Source organism: Podarcis vaucheri (genome assembly GCF_965113315.1).
Source record: "Podarcis vaucheri genome assembly, chromosome: 5".
In the NCBI taxonomy this organism is placed as follows: domain Eukaryota; kingdom Metazoa; phylum Chordata; class Lepidosauria; order Squamata; family Lacertidae; genus Podarcis; species Podarcis vaucheri.
Genome location: NC_138763.1, coordinates 101,130,431 through 101,155,516, shown reverse-complemented (window position 1 = coordinate 101,155,516; position 25,086 = coordinate 101,130,431). Strand labels below are relative to the sequence as shown.

The following is a 25,086-nucleotide window of genomic DNA, read 5'->3' as shown; positions in this document are numbered from 1 at the left end:
GATGGAATGTAATAAAGTTTAATTAGACCATAAATCTCTTGCTGGAAAGAAAAGAATTTGGGGACTGTGATAAGAACGCTGCAGAGATTCTGGGAGTTGGAAAGGAGTATTAAATCTGAAGAGGTCATTCTGAAGGGGCAGGGCCTAGCAGCAGCCTGCTGTTGATACAAACGCAAATCAGCCAAGCTGTTCAGCCCTGGCAGGTAATCACCATTCTCTATCACCATTTGACAATGGTAGCCCCACGGAGCAGTAGAGTTGCTGGCTCAACATTTCAAAGAGCAGCTGAATGGCTGTGAGTTCCAGCAGGCTTGGGAGTTCAGAAAAGAATACAGTGGTACCTCAGGTTAAGTACTTAATTGGTTCCGGAAGTGCGTTCTTAACCTGAAGCGGACTTTCCCATTGAAAGTAATGGAAAGTGTATTGATCCGTTCCAGATGATGAGAAACACCCCCGAAAACAGCAATTTAACACGAATTTTACTGTAAAACAAGACCATTGATCCATAAAATGAAGGCAATAATCAATGTACTGTACTATAAAATAAATAAGACAGTATCTTAGATAAAATTAACATCTTATTTTCTTACGTGCACTGATGATAGTCAGTTTGGATGGGGGGGCTTTTATCCATTTCTGCAGTCACACAATCAACCAGTAGCTGAACTGGGTTCTACACAGTCACAAAAACAAGTCACAAAAATGAAGTCACAAGCCACAGTCACAAAAGCGAAGTCACAAGTCAGTCCCATAAAATGAAGAACAAGTCAAGTCACAGTCAAAATACCGAAAACGCCACACAAAGCAAAATGCAAAAAATTAGCAAAAACAAAACCTCCAAATATAACTTGTGTGTTGCGTGGGTGTTTGCGACTCAACAGTTGGCAGACTCAACAGGAAGCCTCTGATTAGCAGTGAGGGACTCAATTAACAAATGAAACACACTCAACAGGAACCAGACGATGAAAAGCGACCCCTAAAACAGCAATTTTACATGAATTTTACTACCTAAAGAGGCCATTGATTCATAAAATGAAATTAACAAAACAGTACAAAATGGAAATGTGTTTTTTTCCTTACCTGTGCTGATGATAGTCATTGTTTGGATGGGGGCTCAGGGTCCTCTTCCACAATTGGCTTGGCTTCCGGCATTCACGGAGGCCTCTGAGAGCTCACGCAGCTGGAGGCCATTTGCGGAGCCTCCGTAGGCCCCACGGGTGTCTGGGCTTGGCTCTGGGCAGCGGTGAGGCCTCCAAGAGCTCGGAAAACTCACTTCCGGGTTAATATCATTCATAACCCGAAAAAAACGTAACTCAAAGTGTTTGTAACCTGAGGTACCACTGTACTTTTATGATGGCCAAGTAAGATATATGCAAACTTTTGAGTTGGGACTCTTCCTTATTCTGACCATAAAAGAAACATGCATATTTTCTAAAAAGAAGGGCTAGGTGCCAGCAGAATATGACACTGAAACCATGACTGCAGGCTTTTGCAATTTAAAGATGGGAATAGATTCAGGCTGGAACTACATGTGCATTGCATACATTTTCATGATCGCGTCTGAACATTTCGTACCTCAGTTAATGTGCCTTGCCTCACTGAAATTTGCATTTACTTGGCTTGGTATGTGCAGCTGTTCAATTCGTAATGCTCAGCTACATTATGAAGTTAGCAGAACTTTCTTTGCATTCTTTTCACCGATGCTCAACATGTAAACAAAGCACCCCCTTTACTCCTTGGTGCCTTGACTGCTTCTGTCTTCAGCATGCTCAGCAGAGGCACAGCACATGCCAGATGTTTGTACTAAGAAGAACTCCAGTTCCCTGCAAAACTACCTTTCTCAGGATTCCTGGAGAGGAGATGCTGCTGCCTGGAGCAAAGTTTAAGATTCCAGGGAAGGAAGGAGAGACTAAGAAGGGCATCTCAGAGAAACTTCTAACGAGACATCTCCAACTCCACTGCTGCCACATAAGTGGGAAGCAAAGAGAACATTGGAGTGGGGAGTGGCACAAGGTTCAAATTTTGGAACTGAGTTTTCCCCTCCTTAAAACTATTTTTCTGAAAAAGCTTGGTTTGCACAGGACAATTCTGAATAGTGCAAGAGGCATCCGCTCTTAAGTACCTACCACCATACACATGTCACACCTGTTCATTCTTCAAATGCCATCAGACTCCCTTCTGTTAGTGCACGAGGCAGCATTTTCTCAGATGGCGGGACAGGCTTCTCTGTGGTATATGTGTCACTCATCTCATGTATTGAGCCTCTGGGTCAGAAGCGACTAACCTTTTTCAAGCTGGGTTTCCGGTCCTGCCTGCCTTAATGGAGGCAGCCCCCACAATAGCGGGGGATTGTTGGCGAACAAAAAACAAGGATGACAGAGGGCAAATCATCCTTGCAGATTCCCCCCATGGATGGGGGGGGGGCTTCACTCGCATTTCATCTCGGTACCTGACTCTTGCTTCAGCATGGAATGCCGGAGACACGGAGGCGCTGAGTGCAAAAGCACTTTGTCTACCGAAAACCCTCCTACGCTGCCATTAAGAAGCAGAGGTTGTCTGTCTGACTGGATCCTTAATTGGCTATAAATTACCAGTGTGTGGTGGTAAAGGGTTGCAACAACATACAGCTGAATAGACAGGCTACATGGGTCAAAGGTTTGAATTGAGATAAGCTTTTCTTTGGCCTGAGAGTCGGTGGGGGAGAGGAAAACCCACGGTTTGTGTATTCTAAGCTTCTTTTATGTATTTATGCTTCAGCAACCCTCTCTGGAATATAAGATAAAAAGATATTTACAAGTGAGGAAGGGAGGTTGGAGTAATATTCATATTAACAAGCAAAAATGGAAACTGTGTGTGATATGAAATGAAGAAAGGATGGGGAGGGGAAGCTCAAGTATGACTGTGTTGGAAAGACAGAGAAATTCCCCTCACTTCCATTTAAAAACAACAGACAAGAAAAAAGAGATTGAGATTTGTATGTGTTACTGATGGAATGTAATAAAGTTTAATTAGACCATAAATCTCTTGCTGGAAAGAAAAGAATTTGGGGACTGTGATAAGAACGCGGCAGAGATTCTGGGAGTTGGAAAGGAGTATTAAATCTGAAGAGGTCATTCTGAAGGGGCAGGGCCTAGCAGCAGCCTGCTGTTGATACAAACGCAAATCAGCCAAGCTGTTCAGCCCTGGCAGGTAATCACCATTCTCTATCACCATTTGACAATGGTAGCCCCACGGAGCAGTAGAGTTGCTGGCTCAACATTTCAAAGAGCAGCTGAATGGCTGTGAGTTCCAGCAGGCTTGGGAGTTCAGAAAAGAATACAGTGGTACCTCAGGTTAAGTACTTAATTGGTTCCGGAAGTGCGTTCTTAACCTGAAGCGGACTTTCCCATTGAAAGTAATGGAAAGTGTATTGATCCGTTCCAGATGATGAGAAACACCCCCGAAAACAGCAATTTAACACGAATTTTACTGTAAAACAAGACCATTGATCCATAAAATGAAGGCAATAATCAATGTACTGTACTATAAAATAAATAAGACAGTATCTTAGATAAAATTAACATCTTCTTTTCTTACGTGCACTGATGATAGTCAGTTTGGATGGGGGGGCTTTTATCCATTTCTGCAGTCACACAATCAACCAGTAGCTGAACTGGGTTCTACACAGTCACAAAAACAAGTCACAAAAATGAAGTCACAAGCCACAGTCACAAAAGCGAAGTCACAAGTCAGTCCCATAAAATGAAGAACAAGTCAAGTCACAGTCAAAATACCGAAAACGCCACACAAAGCAAAATGCAAAAAATTAGCAAAAACAAAACCTCCAAATATAACTTGTGTGTTGCGTGGGTGTTTGCGACTCAACAGTTGGCAGACTCAACAGGAAGCCTCTGATTAGCAGTGAGGGACTCAATTAACAAATGAAACACACTCAACAGGAACCAGACGATGAAAAGCGACCCCTAAAACAGCAATTTTACATGAATTTTACTACCTAAAGAGGCCATTGATTCATAAAATGAAATTAACAAAACAGTACAAAATGGAAATGTGTTTTTTTCCTTACCTGTGCTGATGATAGTCATTGTTTGGATGGGGGCTCAGGGTCCTCTTCCACAATTGGCTTGGCTTCCGGCATTCATGGAGGCCTCTGAGAGCTCACGCAGCTGGAGGCCATTTGCGGAGCCTCCGTAGGCCCCACGGGTGTCTGGGCTTGGCTCTGGGCAGCGGTGAGGCCTCCAAGAGCTCGGAAAACTCACTTCCGGGTTAATATCATTCATAACCCGAAAAAAACGTAACTCAAAGTGTTTGTAACCTGAGGTACCACTGTACTTTTATGATGGCCAAGTAAGATATATGCAAACTTTTGAGTTGGGACTCTTCCTTATTCTGACCATAAAAGAAACATGCATACTTTCTAAAAAGAAGGGCTAGGTGCCAGCAGAATATGACACTGAAACCATGACTGCAGGCTTTTGCAATTTAAAGATGGGAATAGATTCAGGCTGGAACTACATGTGCATTGCATACATTTTCATGATCGCGTCTGAACATTTCGTACCTCAGTTAATGTGCCTTGCCTCACTGAAATTTGCATTTACTTGGCTTGGTATGTGAAGCTCCTCAGCTCGTAATGCTCAGCTACATTATGAAGTTAGCAGAACTTTCTTTGCATTATTTTCACCGATGCTCAACATGTAAACAAAGCACCCCCTTTACTCCTTGGTGCCTTGACTGCTTCTGTCTTCAGCATGCTCAGCAGAGGCACAGCACATGCCAGATGTTTGTACTAAGAAGAACTCCAGTTCCCTGCAAAACTACCTTTCTCAGGATTCCTGGAGAGGAGATGCTGCTGCCTGGAGCAAAGTTTAAGATTCCAGGGAAGGAAGGAGAGACTAAGAAGGGCATCTCAGAGAGACTTCTAACGAGACATCTCCAACTCCACTGCTGCCACATAAGTGGGAAGCAAAGAGAACATTGGAGTGGGGAGTGGCACAAGGTTCGAATTTTGGAACTGAGTTTTCCCCTCCTTAAAACTATTTTTCTGAAAAAGCTTGGTTTGCACAGGACAATTCTGAATAGTGCAAGAGGCATCCGCTCTTAAGTACCTACCACCATACACATGTCACACCTGTTCATTCTTCAAATGCCATCAGACTCCCTTCTGTTAGTGCACGAGGCAGCATTTTCTCAGATGGCGGGACAGGCTTCTCTGTGGTATATGTATCACTCATCTCATGTATTGAGCCTCTGGGTCAGAAGCGACTAACCTTTTGCAAGCTGGGTTTCCGGTCCTGCCTGCCTTAATGGAGGCAGCCCCCACAATAGCGGGGGATTGTTGGCGAACAAAAAACAAGGATGACAGAGGGCAAATTATCCTTGCAGATTCCCCCCATGGATGGGGGGGGGCTTCACTCGCATTTCATCTCGGTACCTGACTCTTGCTTCAGCAGGGAATGCCGGAGACACGGAGGCGCTGAGTGCAAAAGCACTTTGTCTGCCGAAAACCCTCCTACGCTGCCATTAAGAAGCAGAGGTTGTCTGTCTGACTGGATCCTTAATTGGCTATAAATTACCAGTGTGTGGTGGTAAAGGGTTGCAACAACATACAGCTGAATATACAGGCTACATGGATCAAAGGTTTGAATTGAGATAAGCTTTTCTTTGGCCTGAGAGTCGGTGGGGGAGAGGAAAACCCACGGTTTGTGTATTCTAAGCTTCTTTTATGTATTTATGATTCAGCAACCCTCTCTGGAATATAAGATAAAAAGATATTTACAAGTGAGGAAGGGAGGTTGGAGTAATATTCATATTAACAAGCAAAAATGGAAACTGTGTGTGATATGAAATGAAGAAAGGATGGGGAGGGGAAGCTCAAGTATGACTGTGTTGGAAAGACAGAGAAATTCCCCTCACTTCCATTTAAAAACAACAGACAAGAAAAAAGAGATTGAGATTTGTATGTGTTACTGATGGAATGTAATAAAGTTTAATTAGACCATAAATCTCTTGCTGGAAAGAAAAGAATTTGGGGACTGTGATAAGAACGCTGCAGAGATTCTGGGAGTTGGAAAGGAGTATTAAATCTGAAGAGGTCATTCTGAAGGGGCAGGGCCTAGCAGCAGAGTGGGGAGAGTGGACAGCAGAGTGGGGCGGGACTTCGCGCCTGGCTCCCGGTGGCCGCGCAGAGCTGCGCTGATCCCGGGACTGCAGGCAGCTCTGCGCAACCCTTGGAGCCGGTCTTCCGAGGGTTGCGCAGAGCTTCCTGAAGCCTGGAGAGCGAGAGGGGTCGGTGCGCACCGACCCCTCTCGCTCTCCAGGCTTCAGCGAAAGCCTGCATTTGCCCCATAGGACGCACACACATTTCCCCTTCATTTTTGGAGGGGGAAAAGTGCGTCCTATAGGGCAAAAAATACGGTAAATGCTCTTCAGATGGAATGTACTTGTTCACACCTGACACCAAAAAGTAGGTAGGTTCGATTACAAATGTAAATGCATTGCAGTCCCACTTGCAGTGTTGTAAACAAAAACTGCTCCTTTTCCCTTATGGGGTACCCAAGAGCCCATATAGAGACCTTCTGTAGGTTCTCTATCAGTAGGAGAAAATAACAGAGACCAACCAGAGAATATTGAGAAGCAAAGCAGCTAGTAAGCCTGATCTTTATTAAAGCTGTTGCAACAGGGTGCTCCCTGCCCCACACAGGAGGGGGGGAGGAACCCTGAGCCATGGGTGCAAGCCCTTATATAGACATTTTAAATTGCCCGCCCTGGCGTCCAAGACCACCCCCCAGAAACATCATACATACATCACAGAAGGGGTGTAGCCTGTGAGCACCCCCCTTAATACATCAGAAAAGGGGCAGAAATCTGGGTGTGTTGTTTCTTCCTGTCTGCCAGGCTATCTGATTGGATTACCTGGGCATCCTGGCCACTCTTTTGTTATGGTAACTACTCAATTCCTGAACCCAGATCACAGGTCACAGGCTCGCCCTATTCATATCTTAAATGTGCCCTTAAGACAGGATTTGTGAAAGAGAGAATGGGGAGATTTCCCACTTCCTTTGACCTTGCAGAGAAATATTTGGGGTCATTTTGGGAGAGAGAAAATGGTTTCAGGAATTTTCTGTGGGTTTCAGGCATGTGGTTTACATATTTGTATGTGTTTGCTAGGTACATTTATGAACATCTATTTTAAGGTCATATATATATATGAGACCTTAAAATTCTTATAGCAGCAGTGTCTCCTCCCCTGGGAGAAAGGCCCATCCTAAGACAGAGAACAAACTGGACAAGACAATGTTTTGGGGTTTAAAATTAGCCACAGCTTTATTGATTCCAGATGTAGGTAGGATTTGGCTTAGGGTGTGTATCCCTCCCAGCCACCCGCTGGAGGGCTGAAACTTGGCAGGGCTTGGGATCTTGGGATTTGTGTGTCCATCATGAGACATAGGTCTACACGGATGGCCTTGGCTTTTGGACAGACACTTCCAACTAGACCCCTCCAACGGGGTACCCCTGTGATCACACTGTTCCGAGGTGGGGGTGAGGTGGTACCCTGCCAGATGTTAGACTAAGGGATTTCACCTAAAGCCTTATCTTTTTTATGATTTTCAGTTTCAACAATAATTTTACAATCATTTTAACATCTCAAAACTTGACTTCTCTCCCCCTCTGTCTGCGGTTCCTTAAATTATTTTTAAAAATATTTTCTGCATATTCCAAAGTAACTTAATTTTCTCATTTATTATATTAAGTTAATTTGGAGCTGCAGGTTATTACAATAATCCTGCCAATGTTCTTATCTGTTTACAGTTAATTTTTAAATATTCAATAAAACATTCCCATTCTTTTGTAAAAAGATTGTCTTGATTTCTTATTTTTCGGGTAAGTTTCACCAGTTCTGCATATTCCATAAGTTTTTGTATCCATTCTTCTTTCCTTGGGACTTCTTATTCCCATCCCCCCCCATGCCTTATCCACCAAAGTTGTGACTATTATTATGGGTAGGGCAAAATGTGCAAACGAGGCCAATCTGATTGGAGGCAAAGTCCTTTCCACACGACCATTTCGGGATTTCCCAACTGCTGGCCACCTGGTCAGACATTGCTCCCTGGGGGCCGGTGGCCTGATGTGACCAGCCGCAACTCCTCTCAACTCTGGAACTGGGTACACGGCCATTTTCTTGCAGTTTATAAACCCTGCTCCACGCGCATTTGAACTGTGTGCCTTTCTTTCAGTTATATACTCTAACAGGCAGATAAAGCATGCTTAAGCCTAAGTGGCATTGCTGAAATCTGTCTTGGGTAAGCGTTTCCTGTAAACTGTACTGCGAAGTGTTCTCATATAAATTGCAGGTGCACTGACTGCAAACGCAACCAGGTAGCTGGAGTAAAAGGCAGAAGGAAGACTTGGCTTCTTGGAGGTAGGGCTTCCATATCTGATTTGGCAGTGTTCAAGAAGCTGCTCAGCTTTCCGCTTTACAATGTTGCCAGGGTCTTAGAATCTGCTATAACTATTGTTATCTGATGCTCTGCTATTGTGGAATGTCTTTAAAGAGTAACGTGATGCTTAGCAAAGAAAAAAAGAGCAAAGTTTAAGATTGTAAGTTGGCTGGTTTAAAGCATACCAGTTTGCTTTTGATATTTTTGGTCGCCAGATTTGACTTCAGTTCTCTAAGCTGCAAACAGTTTCTTCATCTGTTGACTTGCACCCAAGTGCAATTAAATTTGGTATTTAAATTTCTCTCTTTCTCAAGAAGTGGCAACCTTAGGAGGAAAGATGAGAGCAACGGCAGGAGGAATTTGGGAAGATTTTGAAATGAGAAAAGAGAAGGGGAGCGGTAGTTACTAGACCAAAAGCTCCCTGGTCAGTTTCAACTACAGTAGTACCTTGGTTCTCAAACTTAATCCATTCCAGGAGTCCATTCGACTCCTGAAACCATTTGAAAACTAAGGCATGGCTTCCGATTGGCTGCAGGAGCTCCCTGCACTCAAGCGGAAGCCGCATCAGATGTTCGGCTTCCGAAAAATGTTCGCAAACCGGGACACTTACTTCCAGGTTTGTGGCATTTGGGAGCCGATTTGTTTGGCAACTAAGGCATTCGGGAACCAAGGTTTGACTATATTGTGCTCTGGAGTATAGCACCCAAACCAATGGATTGAAGTTACAAGAAAAGAGATTCCAACTAAACTTCAGGAAGAATTTTCTAACAGTAAGAGCTGTTTGACAGTGGAATACTCGGGAGGTGGTGGACTCTTCATCCTTGGAAGTTTTTAAGCAGAGGTTGGATGGCCATCAGTCAAGGATGCTTTAGCTGAGATTCCTGCATGGGGTTGGACTGGATGACTCTACAATCTCTAGAATTCTATGATTCTATAGCAGGGGTCGGCAACCTGCGGCTCCGGAGCCGCATGTGGCTCTTTTACACCTTTGCTGCGGCTCCGGGGCAGATACTAGCGAGGGGAGGAGGCGCATTGTGCGCCCCGACACTCCCCACTGTGGCAGGCGCTGTACTGGCTGTGACGTCGCATGGGGCGGTGCGTGCGTCAGTCACGCACCGTCCCGACGTCACCTTCCCGCCCGCCCGCTACATTGTAAGGGGCATGTACGCTGGTCACTGCATTGAAAGGGGGGCATGTACGCTGGTCACTGTTTTGAAGGGGAGTGAAGAACACACACACACAAAAAAGGTAACTTGTTAATTTAACGTTTATTTCTATGAGGAGGAGTAATTCTAAGGGGTCAAACAAAGAAATAATAAAAAGGTGACAAAAAAGTTATTTTTATAATGACGAGTTTTGCGGCTCCCAGTTTTTTTTCCTTCGGAAACGGGTCCAAGTGGCTCTTTTTGTCTTAAAGGTTGCAGACCCCTGTTCTATAGAATAGGGCTATTCAAAACCACTGCATTTAAGGAAAGGAGTGTAGCCTCCCCTTTACTCAGTCAAGGTTTTCCCCCTCCACTCCTTTACGCCTAGTTTTACCCCTGCCTCAAGCGTTCTATTGTAATGTTGGCATCATTTTTGCTAATACTGCCGCGTGTCTAGAAGATACAGACTGGTTTCAGCTGCCTTTCATCCATGGTGGACAACTGCTTGGAAGCTCAATAGCCCTTTCCAGAATCAAAGAGCCTGAAACCAAGAGTGAATTGTAAAAAACAGCCGTGTTTTTTTTTTTTAAAAAAAAAAGTCAAGAGATTTGGCCCAGATAGAAAAGGATGCCAACTGAATAAAAGCTGCTTTGTGTGGCCTGACCTTGTAGTGCACAGCAGCCAATGAGAGTTTTATCAAGGGCAAGGCTTAACATCTCAGAACTTCTGTACATGAACCTACAACGTGGTCAGCTTTGTGGTTCACATCATCCCACAGCAAACACCTTGAGGATACCAGAGGGGTAACCACGTTGTTAGCTGGCTGCAGCAAAACCAACAAAGAATAAAAGCCTAGTAGTGGTTGTTACTGAGAATGAGCAAGGTTTGAAGGCATGGCCAGCTGAATGTTAAACCTGTGCCTGCATAAAATGTTCTTTAACATTCTGCATGGGAGAAGAATTTCTGGGTGGAAACCATGCTGAATATTCTAAACCTGAAGACAGACCTGTTTGGTGAAGCTTTTTAAAGGTTTAACATTTTGCTATGTTTTTACATATGCTGGAAGCTGCCCAGAGTGGCTGGGGCAACCCAGTCAGGCAGATGGGTTGGGTACATATAATAATAATAATAATAATAATAATAATAATAATAATAATAATAATAATAACAACAACAACAACAACCGGCCATTCCCCCCTGCAAATGGCACTGCAGCAGAGATGGGGAAATGAACCACAGCAAAATGGTTTTTAAAAGAAAGAGAACATTAAGGGGATTGGGGGAAACATTCCAGCTCTCCTTTTGGTACAAAAATTCAGAGAAACAAGTGTGAGGGTTATTTGCTAAAAGCTGTTGTTCTCATTCTTTCCTTTTGAGTTTACAAGAAAAACAGTTTGGCTGGCTGGCGGCTTCTTTCCAAGCTGTTTGCAATCATTGCAGTCAGGAAACAACTTTGGAAAAAGAGCAGATTTTTTGCATTTGACTTCTTTTATCATGCTTACTTTCTTCTGTACTTCATAAATACATAAATCTCCTCCAGAAAGTAGTCATTCTCTCCTACACATTTATTATTACCGTATTTTTCGCTCTATAAGACGCACCAGACCACAAGACGCACCTAGTTTTTGAAGGAGGAAAACAAGAAAATATATATTCTGAATCTCAGAAGCCAGAACAGCAAGAGGGATCGCTGCTCAGTGAAAGCAGCAATCCCTCTTGCTGTTCTGGCTTCTGGGATAGCTGCGCAGCCTGCATTCGCTCCATAAGACGCACACACATTTCCCCTTACTTTTTGGGAGGGGAAAAGTGAGTCTTATAGAGCAAAAAATACAGTATTTTGTTAAAGTCCTTTCCATGGTTTATGGCAACAGGCAGGTACTCACTTTGGCTGGCCCAGGTACTCAGGCTGGATATGAAAGCCATGTTGAGGGAATGACTGCCATTCATCACCTCTGCTCCAAACATGGGATCCCTCCTTTCAGGAGAGTGGCATGGAAGGAATTATTACAGCACTGTGGTTTAGGCAGGGGCAGATATTCTCACAGAAAAGTGAGAAGACTTTTTAATATCAGTGCTGTCATTTTTTAAAGTCATGCCTTCAAATAAATTCTAATGTTTAGGTTAACAGTCACTACTGCCATTTCCAGACAAATTGCCTTTGAGAAATAGTATGTTGAGCCAATGAAAAATCTATCCATTTCCTTCTTTCAAATGTTTATGAGAAAGAAAATAATATTGTTTGTGGCCTTTTCTTTTTAATATGCTTTAGAAAGTTTCTTTTCTGCTTGGGATCAAGAGATCTGGAAGCAACTGGTGCAGATTTGCATAACTTGTGACCCACTAAGTCAACAGCAGCCATGCTTGTAACTAAATAAACCTGTTTTTGTTCCTGACAATACATGGCTGGAAAAGACAAAATACACATCAAAATGATGCCTTTGTTTTGACTAGTCAGTATTGCATATGAAAGCTTTTTTGTTGTGCCGATCACTTCCTCAGGATGGATTTTTTTTTAAAAAAAGAAGTTAAATGGAAAAAATAATCTACTCTTGCCAGTAGATTGAGGCTGCACACACACACAGCTATTTGGAGGACAAAAATGTAGTTTCCCAATCTGGAATCGTCTATGCTCATCCTTGACACGCCACTTTCAATCTAGATTGGTTCTAGATCCTGCTGTCCTCAAGGGTGGGAGAAGTTACTTGATACACATTGATAACTCTTCCCTTTTCCTGTCTGAACATACACCGGAAAAAAGTAAGTGGTCTGCCTCCACTGGTTCTAGAAATCGTGTCCTCATCACAGAGGGCACGTGTTTCCAGTGAGATTTCCAAGACTGACCTCACCGTTTTGGGGGGGAGCGATTGGATAGCCACAACAACCCGATTGGGTCCCTCGGTTGCTGGGAGAATTCTGGCCAATGGGGTTGAGAGAATTTGCAGCCGGGGGACCTATTTATGCCGCTGCACGTAGCTTTGAGCTTCCTCTTAGCGCCTCGTTCACCACCCTCCCTATATTTAAGGTCTTGCTATGACCTTGCTATGCCGTCGTGGGTCGCCTGCTTTTGGGACAGGGGCCCGGTAGGAATTTTCCCATTTGGCGGATTGGCTGGTGCCACTTGGGTTTCGCCTGCCACGTAGCAAATCATCACAACTTGGTAAGGTTTGGCGGTTAGGCATTGGTTCAAGGTGGAGGGGAGGGGAGGTTGTCACACCTGCCCCTCCCAATGTGCGATCGGGTATTCCGTTAAAGGAATCCAGGCACTCACGATGCTTCTGTCCAATCCCCTTTCCAGGGGTTAGGGCATGGGTAGGTAGGCAAACTAAGGCCTGGGGGCTGGATCTGGCCCAATAGCCTTCTAAATCCAGCCCACAGTGTGTTTTTACATGATTAGAATGTGTCCTATTTAAAATGCATCTCTGGGTTATTTCTCTGGAGAAGAATCTTCCCACCTCCAAGTATTGCTGGGTTCAGCCCCAGTCTGCATGACTAGTGATGAGAGATTATGGGAATCAATGATCTGTTGATTGCCTTTAATCTTTGAGAATCCTTGGAGAACAGGTGAAGCCCCTGAAGACTGGAGGTGGGCAAACGTTGTCTCCAAAATCTTCAAAAAGGGAAAAAAGAAGACCCAGGTAACTACTAACCGGTGAGCTTGACATTGATTCCAGGAAAGGTCCTATAATAGTCTATAATAGTCCTATAAAGGTCTTTTCTTTTTTTATTGAGTTACAATCTTGGTGGATCAGGGGAATGCTGTGGATATAGTGTATTTTGATTTCAGTAAAGTTTTTGACAGAGTCCCCCATGATATTCTTGTGAGGAAGCTGGTAAAATGTGGGCTCTATAACTGTTAGGTGGATTTGTAGCTGGTTGACTGATCGAACAAAGAGTACTCATGAATAGTTCTTCGTCTTCCTGGGGCAAAGTGTCAGGTGAGGTGCTTCAGGGTTCTATCCTGGGCCTGTCGTTGTCCAACATCATTATCTAACTTGGATGAAGGAAATGAGGGTATGCTCATCAAATTTGCAGATGGCACCAAACTGGGAGGGAAAGCTAATTTTCGGGGGGGGGGGGATCACCTCAGTTGTAATCATGATCAGCAATTTATGTTGCCACTTTGTATTTATTTCACTCCTTATTTATTAATCAAGTTATTAATTCATTTGGTTTGTTTGTTTGCTTGCAGCTCATTTTGGTTTTCCTTCAAGTTCAAAACTCTGTAGTGAGTAGACGATGTGGAAAGTGCCTACCTGCATACTGAAATTAATCAAGTTGACTTCAAACTACAAACTCTGGGCTGTGTGCATCATCATCTTTAAGTTCATGTCCTTCATCTGTATCATGTTCTACTGGAGAATCACCCAGGATGCCCAAGACAAGAGACAGCACTACAGTTTGCCTACAGAGGTTAAGTGTCCTCCTCTTCCCACTCCTTCATCCAGATGGCCTCCTTCATCACACAAAGACATATACTTTGTAGAGACATCGGAACGAATGAATCCAAACTTCCTGTTTATGTGTTCTGTTGAATCAGCAGCCAGGGTTCACCCTGAGTCCAGAATCATTGTTCTTATGAAGGGTTTAGCAAGCTACAATAAGACTTTGCCCAAACACGTGGCCTTCTCCTTGCTTAGCTGTTTCCCCAACATTGAATTCAAACATTTGGACTTGATTAACCTTTTCTCTAACACCCCCCTCGCTGGCTGGTACTCAGTGGCTCAGCAGAGGGAGGGGCCATATTTCTTGCCCATCCTTTCTGATGCATGCCGAATCGCCATCATGTGGAAACTTGGTGGCATCTATTTAGACACAGACTTCATAGTCCTCAAGAACTTAAATAACCTCACCAATGTGCTTGGTACGCAGTCCAAATATATACTTAATGGTGCCTTTCTCTCGTTTGAGCCCAAACACAAGTTTATAGAGCTTTGCATGCAGGACTTTGTGGTGGACTACAACCGCTGGATCTGGGGGCACCAGGGCCCACAGCTCCTGACTCGCATTTTTATGAGGTGGTGCTCTGTCCATAGCCTCCAAAGCAGCAAAAGCTGTAAGGGTGTTACTGCTGTCCCACGAGATGCCTTTTATCCCATTCGCTGGCAGGATTGGAGGAAGTATTTTGAAGCAATTAATGCTTCCGAACTTCCCATACTCTTTAGAAACTCCTATGCAGTGCATGTCTGGAATAAGAAAAGTCAAGGGACACAACTTGCGATCACCTCTAAAACCTTGCTAGCTCAGCTGCAATCCCACTATTGTCCTTCCACATACAGGCTCATGAAGATCTCATTCTGAAGGGGCAGGGCCTAGCAGCAGCCTGCTGTTGATACAAATGCAAATCAGCCAAGCTGTTCAGCCCTGGCAGGTAATCACCATTCTCTATCACCATTTGACAATGGTAGCCCCACGGAGCAGTAGAGTTGCTGGCTCAACATTTCAAAGAGCAGCTGAATGGCTGTGAGTTCCAGCAGGCTTGGGAGTTCAGAAAAGAATACAGTGGTACCTCAGGTTAAGTACTAAATTGGTTCCGGAAGTGCGTTCTTAACCTGAAGTGGACTTTCCCATTGAAAGTAATGGAAAGTGTATTGATCCGTTCCAGATGATGAGAAACACCCCCGAAAACAGCAATTTTACATGAATTTTACTGTAAAACAAGACCATTGATCCATAAAATGAAGGCAATAATCAATGTACTGTACTATAAAATAAATAAGACAGTATCTTAGATAAAATTAACATCTTATTTTCTTACGTGCACTGATGATAGTCAGTTTGGATGGGGGGGGCTTTTATCCATTTCTGCAGTCACACAATCAACCAGTAGCTGAACTGGGTTCTACACAGTCACAAAAACAAGTCACAAAAATGAAGTCACAAGCCACAGCCACAAAAGCGAAGTCACAAGTCAGTCCCATAAAATGAAGAACAAGTCAAGTCACAGTCAAAATACTGAAAACGCCAAACAAAGCAAAATGCAAAAAATTAGCAAAAACAAAACCTCCAAATATAACTTGTGTGTTGCGTGGGTGTTTGCGACTCAACAGTTGGCAGACTCAACAGGAAGCCTCTGATTAGCAGTGAGGGACTCAATTAACAAATGAAACACACTCAACAGGAACCAGACGATGAAAAGCGACCCCTAAAACAGCAATTTTACATGAATTTTACTACCTAAAGAGGCCATTGATCCATAAAATGAAATTAACAAAACAGTACAAAATGGAAATGTGTTTTTTTCCTTACCTGTGCTGATGATAGTCATTGTTTGGATGGGGGCTCAGGGTCCTCTTCCACAATTGGCTTGGCTTCCGGCATTCATGGAGGCCTCTGAGAGCTCACGCAGCTGGAGGCCATTTGCGGAGTCTCCGTAGGCCCCACGGGTGTCTGGGCTTGGCTCTGGGCAGCTGTGAGGCCTCCAAGAGCTCGGAAAACTCACTTCCGGGTTAATATCATTCATAACCCGAAAAAAACGTAACTCAAAGTGTTTGTAACCTGAGGTACCACTGTACTTTTATGATGGCCAAGTAAGATATATGCAAACTTTTGAGTTGGGAGTCTTCCTTATTCTGACCATAAAAGAAACATGCATATTTTCTAAAAAGAAGGGCTAGGTGCCAGCAGAATATGACACTGAAACCATGACTGCAGGCTTTTGCAATTTAAAGATGGGAATAGATTCAGGCTGGAACTACATGTGCATTGCATACATTTTCATGATCGCGTCTGAACATTTCGTACCTCAGTTAATGTGCCTTGCCTCACTGAAATTTGCATTTACTTGGCTTGGTATGTGAAGCTCCTCAGCTCGTAATGCTCAGCTACATTATGAAGTTAGCAGAACTTTCTTTGCATTCTTTTCACCGATGCTCAACATGTACTACTACATGCTCAACATGTACTACCTGAACTACTCAATGCCTTCTTTGCCTCAGTCTTCTCCGATAAAGAAAACAATGCCCGACCTGAAGAATTTGGAGCAAATGATTCAGCAAAGGAAACACAGCCCAGAATAACTAAGGAGATAGTACAAGAATATTTGGCTAGTTTAGATGTATTCAAGTCTCCAGGGCCAGATGAACTGCATCCAAGAGTATTAAAAGAACTGGCAGATGTGATCTCAGAACCACTGGCAGTCATCTTTGAGAATTCCTGGAGAACAGGCGAAGTCCCGGCAGACTGGAGGAGGGCAAATGTTGTCCCTATTTTCAAAAAGGGGGAAAGAGAGGACTGAAATTTGCATTTACTTGGCTTGGTATGTGAAGCTCCTCAGCTCGTAATGCTCAGCTACATTATGAAGTTAGCAGAACTTTCTTTGCATTTTTTTCACTGATGCTCAACATGTAAACAAAGCACCCCTTTTACTCCTTGGTGCCTTGAATGCTTCTGTCTTCAGCATGCTCAGCAGAGGCACAGCACATGCCAGATGTTTGTACTAAGAAGAACTCCAGTTCCTTGCAAAACTACCTTTCTCAGGCTATGCCATCGTGGGTCATTTGTTTTTGGGACAGGGGCCCAGTAGGAATTTCCCCATTTGGCAGATTGGCTGGTGCCACTTGGGTTTCACCTGCAGGGTAGCAGATGGTCACAATTTTGTAAGGTTTGGCGGTTAGGCATTGGTTCAAGGTGGAGGGGATGGGAGGTTGTCACACCTGCCCCTCCCAATGTGCAATCGGGTATTCCGTTAAAGGAATCCAGGGGCTCGCCATGCTTCTGTCTGATCCCCTTCCAGGGGTTAGGGCATGGGTAGGCAAACTAAGGCCAGGGGCTGGATCTGGCACAATCGCCTTCTAAATCCGGCCCACAGACAGTCCGGGAATCAGTGTGTTTTTATATGAGTAGAATGTGTCCTTTTATTTAAAATACATCTCTGGGTTATTTGTGGGGCATAGGAATTCGTTAATTCCCCCCCTCCCGCCCAAATATAGTCTGGCCCCCACAAGGTCTGAGGGACAGTGGACCGGCCCCCTGCTGAAAAAGTTTGCTGACCCCTGGGTTAGGGCCACAACAGAGCACCTGGGAACATTTTGGGGTGAGGTTGCGTCTGTGGTAGGACCAACGCTCCCCTAGGATGTTTACCCTGACAGACTTCTGCCAGAGTCCAGGCATCAGTGCTGCCCTGCCAGAGGTGCAGGCACAGCTAGTCGAACCAGTGCCTAAGCAAACCACTCACATTCTGTAATCAATAGAGTTGTGGCCAAAATTATGCCAATAACCTTAAACTAATATTGGTGTCCACTGCGTCTTTCTTTGGGAGGTCTTGGGGGTCTTCACACAGAATAAAATGTTATACGTAAGAAAGCAGCAATGGAGTGCCCTTTTTCAGTCTTGATTGACAAAGTCGGATGTAGGAACAAGGAAACGATCCACTGTTCCCCTTCAAAATGCAACAACTATGGGTTCCTCACAACTCGCATAGATCAGAAAATGCAAGTTCTTTTTTAAGGCAGAGGAACAGAAATAAAGAACAATCTGGTGCTGTGTCAGGAGCTTAGTTTAGAACGCACATTAAGAAGAGAATTAATAGGGTAGCTGCTTATCACATATCCAAAAAAACAGTGACAGTTCCCATTTGTTTTGGACCTGGGTAAAAAGCCATCAAAAAGTTTTAGTGGTGAGCAGCGCGCAAGATATATCAGCAGGACAAAGCGGATCCCCATTCCATTGAGCAGCTGCCGATCTCAAAATATAAGACGTCTACCACATTGCTCACATTTACACGTTTGTTGCCCCCCCAAACAATTCTAAAAGCTTGGAGAGGCAGAACTTCTCTTTGCAGAAGCTACCAGTAATTCTCTGGCTGTCCACCAGGTAAGCTGGCAGGCATCCTACTTTGTCTCACCAGAGTGATGCATGCCAGACCCTCCAAGTGTCCATATTTTCCAGGGATATCCCTGATTTGGAGAAGCCTTCCCGGTTTCTGATTTGATCCTGGAATGTCCCACTTTTCCTTAGGATGTCCCTATTTTCATTGGAGAAAAGTTGGAGTGTATGGAGCTATCTGACCCCTGAGCTGTCTGAAGGAAATCCTGTATAGGGAAGTGTTGTTGTTTTTAAATACTTAATGCTTTATTATGTTTTTATATACCGTATTTTTTGCTGTATAAGACTCACTTTTCCCCTCCTAAAAAGTAAGGGGAAATGTGTGTGCGTCTTATGGAGTGAATGCAGGCTGCGCAGCTATCTGAGAAGCCAGAACAGCAAGAGGGATCACTGCTTTTGCTGAGCAGCGATCCCTCTTGTTGTTCTGGCTTCTGTGATTCAGAATATTTTTTTTCTTGTTTTCTTCCTCCAAAAACTAAGTGCGTCTTGTGGTCTGGTGCGTCTTATAGAGCGAAAAATATGGTATGTTGGAAGCTGCCCAGAGTGGCTTGGCAACTCGGTAAGATATGTGGGGTATAAATAGAAAAATTATCAATATGGAATGGGACATTCCTATTTTCACCATAGAAATGTTTGAGGGTATGGCATGCTCTGGTTATATCCCACTTGAACTACTACAACGCACTCTATGTGGGGCTACTTTTGAAGCTGACTCGGAAACGATAACTAATCCAGAATGCGGCAGCTAGACTGGTGACTGGGAGTGGCCGCCGGGACCACATAACAGCAGTCCTGAAAGGCAATGGCTCCTAGTACATTTCCAAGCCTAAGTCAAAGTGTTGGTGCTGACCTATAAAGCCCAAATGGCCTCGGTCCTGTATATCTGAAGGAGCATCTACACCCACATCGTTCAGCCTGGACACTGAGGTCCAGCGCCGAGGGCATTCTGGCGGTTCCCTCACTGAGAGAAGTGAAGTTATAGGGAACCAGGCAGAAGCCTTTCTTGACAGTGGAACCCTCCGTGTGGAATGCCCTCCTGTCAGATGTCAAGGAAATAAACGACTATCTGACTTTTAAGACATCTGAAGGCAGCCCTGTATCAGGAGGTTTTTAATGTTTGAGGTTTTACTATGCTTTTATATGTACTATAAGCTGCCCCAAATGTTTGGGGAAACCCAGTCAGATGGGCATAGTAGTAGTAGTAATAATAATAATAATAATAATAATAATAATAATAATAATAATAATAATTCAGTAAGAATGGTATAAATTTTGATGATTCGTCATTTTTAGTAGAAGATCAACAATTTTGAATTTCAGTTCTTTAAGAAACTGAGCGATATGCCATCTGGACCTGGTGACTTGTTAATTTTAATATATCAATGTGGGATAAACGGGTAACAAAAGCTTCGCAGAAACGACCATACCTTGCTGTTGTAACTGCTTGCATTGCAAAGAAAGAGGAAACTTGTGGTAATAAGTCAAGTTAAGAAATTGCTGAGAGTAGCTGAAAGATAATGCCTTATAAGGTACTAGTAAGGTTTGTAGGTGACTCAAAACCACAAGGGAAAATGGAGGAGAACAGTTCGAAAACGATTGTGCATGCTTAATTAGGCTACAAATATTAGTCAAACTGCCCCTGGTGGAGCTAAAGCTGATCAGCATGATCATAGGCTGTATGTATTGGAGGGGGTACATATCAAGGGGTACATATATGAAATAGGCGGACCGGGAAGTCTGTAAACTACAGTCTCCTAACCAATAGGACAGGGGTCAGCAAACTTTTTCAGCAGGGGGCCGGTCCACTGTCCCTCATACCTTGTGGGGGGCCAGACTATATTTAGAAAAAAAAATTGAACAAATTCCTATGCCCCACAAATAACCCAGAGATGCATTTTAAATAAAAGGACACATTCTACTCATGTAAAAACACACTGATTTCCGGATCATTCGCGGGCCAGATTTAGAAGGCGATTGGGCTGGATCCAGCCCCCGGGCCTTAGTTTGCCTACCCATGCAAGAGGAGAATGTAGGAGGGAAATTCGGACAGACTATAGGGCATAAAGTAGCTTTGATGTGAACAAGACGGGGCCCTCCATCTTTACAGCACAAGCTGGGGAGTAGCACTGTTTCGAGAATAAACAACCTTTGGTTTTGCCTGATCTCGGTGTCCGACTCTTTCTTCTCACTGAGCAATTGACTCCCTCTGGGGAAGATCCCTGGGGCAAATTTGTCCAACAATCAATCAGCCTGAGAGCTTCATTACTAATCAGAACATCACTCTCATTATTGACTTCATTTCTCATTAGGCGATTCTGCCAGGGCACACAGATTACTGTGACCTGTGGCTGTAGCTGGGAGACGTTATCGCTACTCTCCATTTCTGCACCTGGCCTTGCTTTCTTCAAGCGTTCGAGGCGGTTTTGCATGAGGGCAGCTGTGTCATCCCAGTCACGTGGACACAGTTCCACCATCCCGAGTGTCCTGGTGCAGGAGCGCAATTTGCAAAGTTATGCTGGGATCTAGGCCCTTGCATGTGGGCCTCTTGTCTCAACATTTCAGGTGGCTGCACTGAGACATCAGTTTGCACAGAACTTTCCCATCACATTTGGCCTCACAATTATCATTTGGGAAAGAGAACTATGCCGCCTTGTTTACAGAGTGGAAACTGAGGTTGGTTGGTGTCAGGAAACTGACATCGGAGCAACAGGAGAAGGAGAGGCTCTCCGATTCTGCAGGAGAAGGTACCAGCACCAGGGGGAGACGCAGCTTGATAGAGGGGGAAGGAAATCAGCGTAACACCAAGGATCCAGGAGAGCAAATGGGGGAAGAGGGGAAAGGGCTCCGGGATTCTTCCCTGGACGTCAGTGAAGAGAGCACTGGTCCTCCACTACCCACGCCCTCCCTGCGCAGAAGACTTCCCGCGCAATGAGAGGCGGAGACTACTGGGTGTCAAACAGCTTTTATGCTGGAAAAGGTTTAAGAAACGCCCACAGACAGATTCTGCTAGCGACTGAGGCAGCCACGCGGAGATGGGCTGTGCAGTCAAGACGGTTTAACCCAGGCCGTTAAGCTCCCAAACGGTGACAGTTTACGCACGAGTAACTCCAAACCACTACAGTTGGTCATGACAAACTTTGTATTCAGGGTTCAACTTCCACCCTTTGATGGTGATTGCAGGCTCAATCACATTCTAAGAAGTTTCAATGTGGGGCTGGTTCACACATGCATGTTCGCCACTGAATAACTGCACCATCAAGGTGAGAAGAGATCTCCACAGGGGACCTTGTGTGCAACCCTCCACTCACTTGCACGATGGTTTGTAATCTCTGCTTTTGTTAAAAGGGGGACCTAAGAGGCTAACGTTTGGCCTGCCTGATGCCTCTTAGACGCTGTTGATGTGGGGAGGGGCTTTTGAGAGGGGCAGGGGCTGCCACTGGAGTGGGAACTGAACATCTCCCATAAATGAATGGAACATCTCATGCAAGCACTTTGGTTCCTGTCCAGTGCTTATCAACCAAGCTAGTTCACTCATCTACTGCTCATCACTGTTCACTTATCACTCATCACTGCCCATCACTGTTCACTCATCTACTGCCCCCCGCTTGGCAGGGGGTTGGACTCGATGGCCCTTGTGGTCTCTTCCAACTTTATGATTCTATGATTCTAAGCATGCAGCAATCAGCAGATGGGCACTCCAATCATGCATGTGGGAACTGGTCTGCAGGTAAGGTAAAGGTGAAGTCATAGAATCATAGAGTTGGAAGGGAACCTGTTACCTCCTTGTAGCAGGTGACAACTATAATCTATTCAACTATAATAATCATATAGCATTCAGGGTTCTCTTAAACTACCAGGGCTAGGATCTTGAGAATGCTGAGAAACTAGATTTCATTTTAATGAGAGTGAATTTGCTGCATACAGAGCAGCATTAGCCGCTGCCAAATAGGGTCACCTCATCCCAGTTTCCTCTATGGCACTGGTCTTCAGTTGGTGGGCCAGAGCCCTCCCTACTGTCCCTTAGAAAGGAGCCGTATCAGCGCCCACTCTGCGCAATCACTTTACCTTGGTGCCACAGTGCCAGGACAGGAAGCTTCTCCTGTGTTGGATCTCGCCATGACAGGAGCATCGCTATGCCATACACATATTTTTTGCTCTATAAGACGCACCCGGCCATAAGACACACCTAGTTTTTAGAGGAGGAAAACAAGAAAAGCCAGCAAGAGCCACCGACATGCTCAGCTCTTTAAAGATAGAGCGGCTCTTGCTGGCTTTTCTGGGAGGTGGGAGAAGGGACTGACGGGCTGCCCTCCGTCCCTTCTCCCACCTCCCTGAAAAGCCAGAGCAAGCTCCATAAGACGCACACACATTTCCCCTTACTTTTTAGGAGGAAAAAAGTGTGTCTTATGGAGCAAAAAATAGGGTACATCATACACTCCATAGTCTGATAGGTGATTTTTATGTGCCCCCCCAAGCCTATGCCCTGAGCAGGGGCCGGTTTCATCAACCCTGAGGTACTGGTCAGGGCCCACTCCTAGACTTGCAACCTGGCATAGGATGAATTGCACAGCAGGAGCATTGTTGTTGTTGTTTAGTCGTTTAGTCATGTCCGCCTCTCCGTGACCCCCTGGACCAGAGCACGCCAGGCACTCCTGTCTTCCACTGCCTCCCACAGTTTGGTCAAACTCACGCTGGTACCTTCGAGAACACTGTCCAGCCATCTCGTCCTCTGTTGTCCCCTTCTCCTTGTGCCCTCCATCTTTCCCAACATCAGGGTCTTTTCCAGGGAGTCTTCTCTTCTCATGAGGTGGCCAAAGTATTGGAGCCACAGCTTCACGATCTGTCCTTCCAGTGAGCACTCAGGGCTGATTTCCTTAAGAATGGAGCGGTTTGATCTTCTTGCAGTCCATGGGACTCTCAAGAGTCTCCTCCAGCACCAGAATCCAAAAGCATCAATTCTTCGGCGATCAGCCTTCTTTATGGTCCAGCTCTCACTTCCATAAATCACTACTGGGAAAACCATGGCTTTAACTATACGAACCTTTGTCGGCAAGGTGATGTCTCTGCTTTTTAAGATGCTGTCTAGGTTTGTCATTGCTTTTCTCCCAAGAAGCAGGCATCTTGTCTAGGTTTGCCATCGCCTTTCTCCCAAGGAGCAGGCGTCTTTTAATTTCGTGGCTGCTGTCACCATCTGCATTGATCATGGAGCCCAAGAAAGTAAAATCTCTCACTGCCTCCATTTCTTCCCCTTCTATTTGCCAGGACAGGCAAGTAAATGGTTAAAAGCTTGGGTCCCCAAATGCGCACTTCGATTAAAGGTAGCTCCCGGGTCCGAAAAGCCTGAAGACTTTTGTTCTATGGCAAAAGTGGGATCGTGTAGTTACACCAACATGGTAAGTTGCTCAGGTGACTTTATGCCTGCAAATTCAGAACGAGCACAGCAGTGAGAAGCAAATCTGTTGAGTGTGTGGGGATAGGGACTGGAAGGCAAATGCCATCTCTTACGCCCCCTATCTTGCAGAGAAGGTCTGGCTGCAATTTAAGGGAGTAAATATTAATGTGGAGGGATGGATTTAGAAGGAAACTCCTAAGCCAGCACAGGCTTGCTTCAGAGACCACTAAACTGGAAATGGCAAACTGCTGCCCTCTAGTGCCCTCCATGGGAAGAGACTGATAAAAGTCCTGCGTTTGGCTTTATAGGTCCACTTCATAAGCGAGAAACTTGCTTCTTTTTCATTCCAAAACCAGGTCTTTCAAAATTGTGCCAATAGCAACTTGCTGACGTTAAGCTCACTGTTTTCTCTCTAACGAGCTCAAATTATGAATAATTTCTTATTCTAGTTTATTGCTGCAATGCTCCTTTTGTTTCTTCTTCGCATTGCCCCAAACCACTGGTGTTTCTTATTCACTGTAGAAGATCTCTTTTCATGTTTCTGTAAAAATAGAAGGGTTTCTCCTTTCCCTTCCTGTTTACGCCACTTTCTTGTTGGAAGTTTGGTTGCAGCTTTTCCCCCAAGACCAAAAGGTGCCGGAACACACTTCCGTCAGAAGACTCAGCCCACAGCCCACAGGCGATTTCTTCAGGCTGAGGGTGGTGTTTCCTTGCCAGACTGAGGCTTGCTGAGGTGCAGGCAGCCTTTCGCACTTCAGCTTAGCACCTTAAAGAGCCCCCCAGTGTCCCTGGCTCCCGTGGGGGCTTGCTCAGCTGAGGCATAGCTGTCCAGCTGGGAGGCTGAATAGCCTCAGCAAAACCCTACTGCGCCTCTGGCTCACGAGGAGACGCTCTCCAGAGCCCATAGAGGATGTCCCCATTGGGATCTGGGGAGGGTCTCCTCATGAGCTGGAGGAGCAGCAGGTCTTTGCTGAGGTTGGTCAGGGCTTCTTCCCACTTCCAGAGACCGCCTGAGAGGTGCTGGAATGCCATTCCTGCTGAAAAAGGGTCATGGGTGTAGCTCAGCTTGCAGAAGAGGGGTTTGCATGAGGTTAAGAAAGATAGAGGAACATGGGTGGTGCTGTGAGTTAAACCACAGAGCCTAGGGCTTGCTGATCAGAAGGTCGGCAGTTCGAATCCCCGCGACGGGGTGAGCTCCCGTTGCTCGGTCCCTGCTCCTGCCAACCTAGCAGTTTGAAAGCACGCAGTGCAAGTAGATAAATAGGTACCGCTCCAGCAGGAAGGT

General features: G+C 45.0%; 1 long non-coding RNA gene and 1 pseudogene across 2 annotated transcripts in view; both read left to right on the top strand.

Moving 5' to 3' along the window:
- LOC309532726 overlaps positions 1-7,858 on the top strand; it is a 34,630-nt gene extending 26,772 nt beyond the window's left edge. The window contains exon 2 of the long non-coding RNA XR_014219980.1: positions 6,475-7,858. This is a non-coding gene — a long non-coding RNA (uncharacterized lncRNA). The remainder of the gene's footprint in view (positions 1-6,474) is intronic.
- A 5,907-nt stretch (positions 7,859-13,765) lies between these two features.
- On the top strand, positions 13,766-15,927 carry LOC309532998 (lactosylceramide 4-alpha-galactosyltransferase pseudogene; annotated as a pseudogene). The gene is made up of 2 exons (XR_014224720.1): positions 13,766-15,181; positions 15,705-15,927. The product of XR_014224720.1 is annotated as a lactosylceramide 4-alpha-galactosyltransferase pseudogene (transcript).
- The last annotated feature ends 9,159 nt before the right edge of the window (positions 15,928-25,086 follow it).